Genomic DNA, 7052 nt, shown 5'->3' on the forward strand with positions numbered 1-7052 from the left:
AAGATTTCATAAATAATGCAGTAACTGCTAATATAATTCCAATATACTCTTAGCATCGCTACGATTGAGAAAGTCTCATCGTAGTCAACTCCTTGAACTTGTCGAAAAACATCTTAGCGACAAGTCGAGCTTTCTTAATGGTGACACTTACCATCATTGTCTGTCTTCCTTTTAAAATCCATCTGTACTCAACAGCCTTACGATCATCGAGTAGTTCTTCCAAAGTCTATACTTTGTTTACATGGATCCTCTCTCGGATTTTATGGCCTCGAGCCATTCGTCGGAATCCGGGTCCACCATCGCTACTCCATAGCTCGTAGGTTCATTGTTGACTAGCAACATGACCTCCAAGACAGGATTAAGTACCTCTCTGAAGTAGTATGCATCCTCGTCGACCTACGAGGTTTGGTAGTGACTTGATCTGAAGTTTCATGATCACTATCATTAGCTTCCACTTCAATTGGTGTAGGCGCCATAGGAACAACTTCCTGTGCCCTGCTACACACTAGTTGAAGTGATGGTTCAATAACCTCATCAAGTCTCCACCATCCTCCCACTCAATTCTTTCAAGAGAAACTTTTCCTCGTGAAAGGACCCGATTCTGGAAACAATCCCTTTTGCTTTCGGAACTGAGACAGGAGGTATACCCAACTGTTTTGGGTGTCCTATGAAGATGCATTTATCTGCTTTGGGTTCGAGCTTATCAGGCTAACACCTTTCACATAAGCGTCGCAGCCCCAAACTTTTAAGAAACGACAGCTTAGGTTTCTCTAAACAATAGTTCATACGGCGTCATCTCAATGGAATTACGTGGTGCCCTATTTAAAGTGAATGTGGTTGTCTCTAATGCCTAACCCATAAATGATAGTGGTAATTCGATAAGATACATCATGGTATGCACCATATCCAATAGGGTGCAGTTATGATGTTCGGGCACACCATCACACTATGGTGTTCCAGGCGGTATTGGTTGTGAAACAATTTCCACAATGTCTTAATTGTATGCCAAACTCGTAACTCAGATACTCATCTCTATGATCATATCATAGACATTTTTATCCTCCTATCACGACGATCTCCAACTTCACTCTGAAATTACTTGAACCTTTCAATAATTCAGATTTGTGTTTCATCAAGTAAATATACTCAGTATCTACTCAAATCATCTGTGAAGTAAGTACATAACGATATCCACTGCGTGCCTCAGCACTCATTGGACTGCACACATCAAAATGTATTACTTCCAACAAGTTGCTTTCACGTTCCATCTTACTGAAACCGAGGCTTTCAGTCATCTTGCCCATGTGTTATGATTTGCATGTCTCAAGTGATTCAAAATCAAGTGAGTCCAAACGGTCCATCGGCATGGAGTTTCTTCATGCGTATATACCAACATACATGGTTCACAAGTCTCAACCTTTTCAAAAACGAGTGAGTCCAAAAATCCATCAACATGGAGCTTCTTCATGCGTTTTATACCAATATGACTCAAATGGCAGTGCCACAAGTAGGTGGCACTATATCATTACTATCTTATATCTTTTGGCATGAACATGTGTATCACTATGATCGAGATTCAATAAACCATTCTTTTTAGGTGCAAGACCATTGAAGGTATTATTCAAATAAACAGAGTAACCATTATTCTCCTTAAATGAATAACCGTGTTGCGATAAACATAATCCAATCATGTCTATGCTCAACGCAAACACCAAATGACAATTATTTAGGTTTAACACCAATCTCGATGGTAGAGGGAGCGTGCGATGCTTGATCACATCAACCTTGGAAACACTTCCAACACATATCGTCAGCTCACCTTTAGCTAGTCTCCGTTTTTTCCGTAGCTTTTATTTCGAGTTACTAACACTTAGCAACCGAACCGGTATCTAATACCCTGGTGCTACTAGGAGTACTAGTAAACTACACCTTAACATAATGTATATCCAATATACTTCTATCGACCTTGCCAGCCTTCTCATCTACCAAGTATCTAGGGTAGTTCCACTTCAGTGACCGTCCCCCTTATTTCAGAAGCACTTAGTCTCGGGTGGGTTCAAACTTTGGGTTTCTTCACTAGAGCAGCAACTGATTTGCCCTTTCATGAAGTATCCCTTCTTGCCCTTGCCCTTCTTGAAACTAGTGGTTTCACTAACCATCAACAATTGATGCTCCTTCTTGATTTCTACTTTCGCGGTGTCAAACATCGCGAATATTTCAAGGATTATCATATTTATCCCTGATATGTTATAGTTCATCACGAAGCTCTAGTAGCTTCGTGGAAATGACTTTGGAGAAACATCACTATCTCATCTGGAAGATTAACTCCCACTCGATTCAAGTGATTGTTGTACTCAGACAATCTGAGCACAAGCTCAACGATTGAGCTTTTCTCCCTCAGTTTTCAGGCTAAGAAACTCATCAGAGGTCTTATACCTCTTGACGTGGGCACGAGCCTGAAATCCCAATTTCAGCTCTTGGAACATCTCATATGTTCCGTGACGTTTTAAAATGTCTTCGGTGCCTCAATTCTAAACCGTTTAACATTACTGAACTATCATGTAGTTATCAAAACGTGTATGTCAAATGTTCGCAACATCCACAGGCGACGTTCAAGGTTCAGCACACCGAGCGGTGCATTTAGAGCATAAGTCTTCTACGAAGCTACGAGGACAATCCTCAGTTTACGGACCTAGTCCGCGTAATTGCTACTATCAACTTTCAACTGAATTTTCTCTAGGAACATATCTAAAACAGTAGAACTAAAGCGTGAGCTATGACATAATTTGCAAAAACCTTTTGACTATGTTCAGGATAATTAAGTTCATCTTATGAACTCCCACTCAGATAGACATCCCTCTAGTCATCTAAGTGATACATGATCCAAGTCAACTAGGCCGTGTCCGATCATCACGTGAGACGGACTAGTCATCATCGGTGAACATCTTCATGTTGATCGTATCCACTATACGACTCATGTTCGACCTTTCGGTCTCTTGTGTTCTGAGGCCATGTCTGTACATGCTATGCTCGTCAAGTCAACCTAAGTGTTTTGCGTGTGTAAATCTAGCTTACACTCGTTGTATGTGAACGTTAGAATCTATCACACCCGATCATCACGTGGTGCTTTGAAACAACGAACTTTCGCAACGGTGCACAGTTAGGGGGAACACTTTCTTGAAATTATTATGAGGGATGATCTTATTTACTACCGTCGTTCTAAGAAAATAAGATGCATAAACATGATAAACATCACATGCAATCAAATAGTGACATGATATGGCCAATATCATTTTGCTCCTTTTGATCTCCATCTTCAGAGCTCCATGATCATCATCGTCACTGGCATGACACCATGATCTCCATCATCGTGTCTTCATGAAGTTGTCTCGCCAACTATTACTTCTACTACTATGGCTAACGGTTAGCAATAAAGTAAAGTAATTACATGGCGTTATTATTGATACGCAGGTCATACAATAAATAAGACAACTCCTATGGCTCCTGTCGGTTGTCATACTCATCGACATGCAAGTCGTGATTCCTATTACAAGAACATGATCAATCTCATACATCACATATATCATTCATCACAATCTTTTGGCCATATCACATCACATAGCATACCCTGCAAAAACAAGTTAGACGTCCTCTAATTAATGTTGCATCTTTTACGTGGCTGCTATGGGTTTCTAGCAAGAACGTTTCTTACCTACGCAAAGCCACAACGGTGATATGCCAATTGCTATTTACCCTTCATAAGGACCCTTTTCAACGAATCCGATCTGACTAAAGTGGGAGAGACTGGCACCCGCTAGCCACCTTATGCAACAAGTGCATGTCAGTCGGTGGAACCTGTCTCACGTAAGCGTACGTGTAAGGTCGGTCTGGGCCGCTTCATCCCACAATGCCGCCGAATCAAGATAGGACTAGTAACGGTAAGCAAACTGTACAAACCATCACCCACAACTACTTGTGTTCTACTCGTGCAAAGAATCTACGCAATAAACCTGGTCTGATACCACTGTTGGGGAACGTAGCAGAAATTCAAAATTTTCTACGCATCACCAAGATCAATCTATGGAGAGACTAGCAACGAGAGAGAGGGGGGTGCATCTTCATACCCTTGAAGATCGCGATGCGGAAGCGTTACAAGAACGCGGATGAGGGAGTCGTATTCGCGGCGATTCAAATCACGGAAGATCCGATCTAACGCCGAACGGACGGCGCCTCCGCGTTCAACACACATGCAGCCCGATGACGTCTCCCGTGCCTTGATCTAGCAAGGGGAGAGGGAGAGGTTCGGGAAGACTCCATCCAGAAGTAGCACGACAGCGTGGTGGTGGTGGAGGAGCGTGGCACTCTAGCAGGGCTTCACCAAGCACCGCAAGAGACGAGGAGGAAGAGGGGTAGGGCTGCGCCAAGAGGGAGAGAATAAGTCATGTGTTGGGCAGCCCCTAGACCTCAACTATATATAGGGGAGGGGAGGTGGCTGCGCCCCCTCTAGGGTTCCCACCCCAAGGGGTGCGGCAGCCCCAGATCCCATTTAGGGTGGCGGCCAAAAGGGGAGAGGGGGAGGCACACCTCGGGTGGGCCTTAGGGCTCATCTGCCCTAGGGTTTTGTCCCCCCTCTTCTCTTGAGGCGCCTTGGGCCTTGGTGGGGGGCGCCCCAGCCCACCTAGGGGCTGGTCCCCTCCCACACTTGGCCCACGCAGCCCTTTGGGGCCGGTGGCCCCACCTGGTGGACCCCCGGGTCCCTCCCGGTGGTCCCGGTACGTTACCGATAGCACCCGAAACTTTTCCGGTGACCAAAACAGGACTTTCCATATATAAATCTTTACCTCCGGACCATTCCGGAACTCCTCGTGACGTCCGGGATCTCATCCGGGACTCCGAACAACATTCGGTAACCACGTACTACATTCCCTTATAACCCTAGCATCATCGAACCTTAAGTGTGTAGACCCTACTGGTTCGGGAACCATGTAGACATGACTGAGACAACTCTCCGACCAATAACCAACAGCGGGATCTGGATACCCATGTTGGTTCCCACATGTTCCACGATGATCTCATCGGATGAACCACGATGTCAAGGATTCAATCAATCCCATATACAATTCCCTTTGTCTACCGGTATAGTACTTGCCCGAGATTCGATCGTCGGTATACCGATACCTTGTTCAATCTCGTTATGGCAAGTCTCTTTACTCGTTCTGTAACACATCATCCCGTGATCAACTCCTTTGATCACATTGTGCCTTTATGATGATGTCCTACCGAGTGGGCCCAGAGATACATCTCCGTCACACAGAATGACAAATCCCAGTCTCGATTCATGCCAACCCAACAGACACTTTCGGAGATACCTGTAGTGCACCTTTATAGCCACCCAGTTACTTGTGACGTTTGGTACACCCAAAGCACTCCTACGGTATCCGGGAGTTGCACAATCTCATGGTCTAAGGAAATGATACTTGACATTTAGAAAAGCTTTAGCAAAACAAACTACACGATCTTGTGCTATGCTTAGGATTGGGTCTTGTCCATCACATCATTCTCCTAATGATGTGATCCCGTTATCAATGACATCCTATGTCCGTGGTCAGGAAACCATAACCATCTATTGATCAACGAGCTAGTCAACTAGAGGCTCACAAGGGACATGTTGTGGTCTATGTATTCACACATGTATTACGGTTTCCAGTTAATACAATTATAGCATGAACAATAGAAAATTATCATGAACAAGGAAATATAATAATAACCATTTTATTATTGCCTCTAGGGCATATTTCCAACAATATATAGGTGAAAGAAGTCGGTCAGGGGAGGCACGAGGGGCCCACGAGGGTGGGGGGCGCGCCCAGGGCGGTAGGGCGCAGCCTGGACCCTCATGGCCACCTTGAAGCTTCCCTGACGTCTACTCCAAGTCTCCTGGATTGATTCAGTTCCAAAAATAACTCTCCCGAAGGTTTCATTCCATTTGGACTCTGTTTGATATTCCTTTTCTTCGAAACACTGAAATAGGCAAGAAAACAGCAATTTGGGCTGGGCCTCCGGTTAATAGGTTAGTCCCAAAAATGATATAAAAGTGTATAGTAAAGGCCATAAACATCCAAAACAGGTAATATAATAGCATGGAACAATCAAAAATTATAGATACGTTGGAGATGTATCAAGCATCCCGAAGCTTATTTCCTGCTCGTCCTCGAGTAGGTAAATGATAAAAACAGAATTTTTGATGTGGAATGCTACCTAGCATATTTCCCAATGTAATTTTCTTTAGTGTGGCATGAATGTTCAGATCCAAATGATTCAAGATAAAAGTTTATATTGACATAAGAGTAATAATATTTCAAGCATACTAACAAAGTAATCATGTCTTCTCAAAATAACATGGCCAAAGAAAGTTTCTCCCTACAAAATCATATAGTTAGGCTATGTTTCATTTTCGTTACACAAAATAATCCCATCATGCACAAGTTCGGTTTCAGACAAGCAATTGGTTCATACTTTTTAACGCGCTTTAGCTTTTTCAACTCTCACGCAATACATGAGCGTAAGCCATGGATATAGCACTATGGGTGGAATAGAATATGATGATGGAGGTTGTGTGGAGAAGACAAAAAAGAAGAAAGTCTCACGTTGACGAGGCTAATCAATGGGCTATGGAGATGCCCATCAATTGATGTCAACATGAGGAGTAGGGATTGCCATGTAATGGATGCACTCGAGCTATAAATGTATGAAAGCTCAACAAAAGAAACTAAGTGGGTGTGCATCCAACTTGCTTTCTCATGAAGACCTAGGGCATTTTGAGGAAGCCCATTGTTGGAATATACAAGCCAAGTTCTATAATGAAAAATTCCCACTAGTATATGAAAGTGACAACATAAGAGACTCTCTATCATAGTGAGCACAAACGATATTGCAATGCTAGGAAACAAGGCCTAGGGTTCATACTTTCACTAGTGCAAGTTCTCTCAACAATAATAACATAACTGGATCATATAGCTATCCCTGAACATGCAACAAAGAGTCACTCCAAA

This window comes from Triticum aestivum, chromosome 5B, assembly GCF_018294505.1.
Source record: "Triticum aestivum cultivar Chinese Spring chromosome 5B, IWGSC CS RefSeq v2.1, whole genome shotgun sequence".
Classification (NCBI taxonomy): domain Eukaryota; kingdom Viridiplantae; phylum Streptophyta; class Magnoliopsida; order Poales; family Poaceae; genus Triticum; species Triticum aestivum.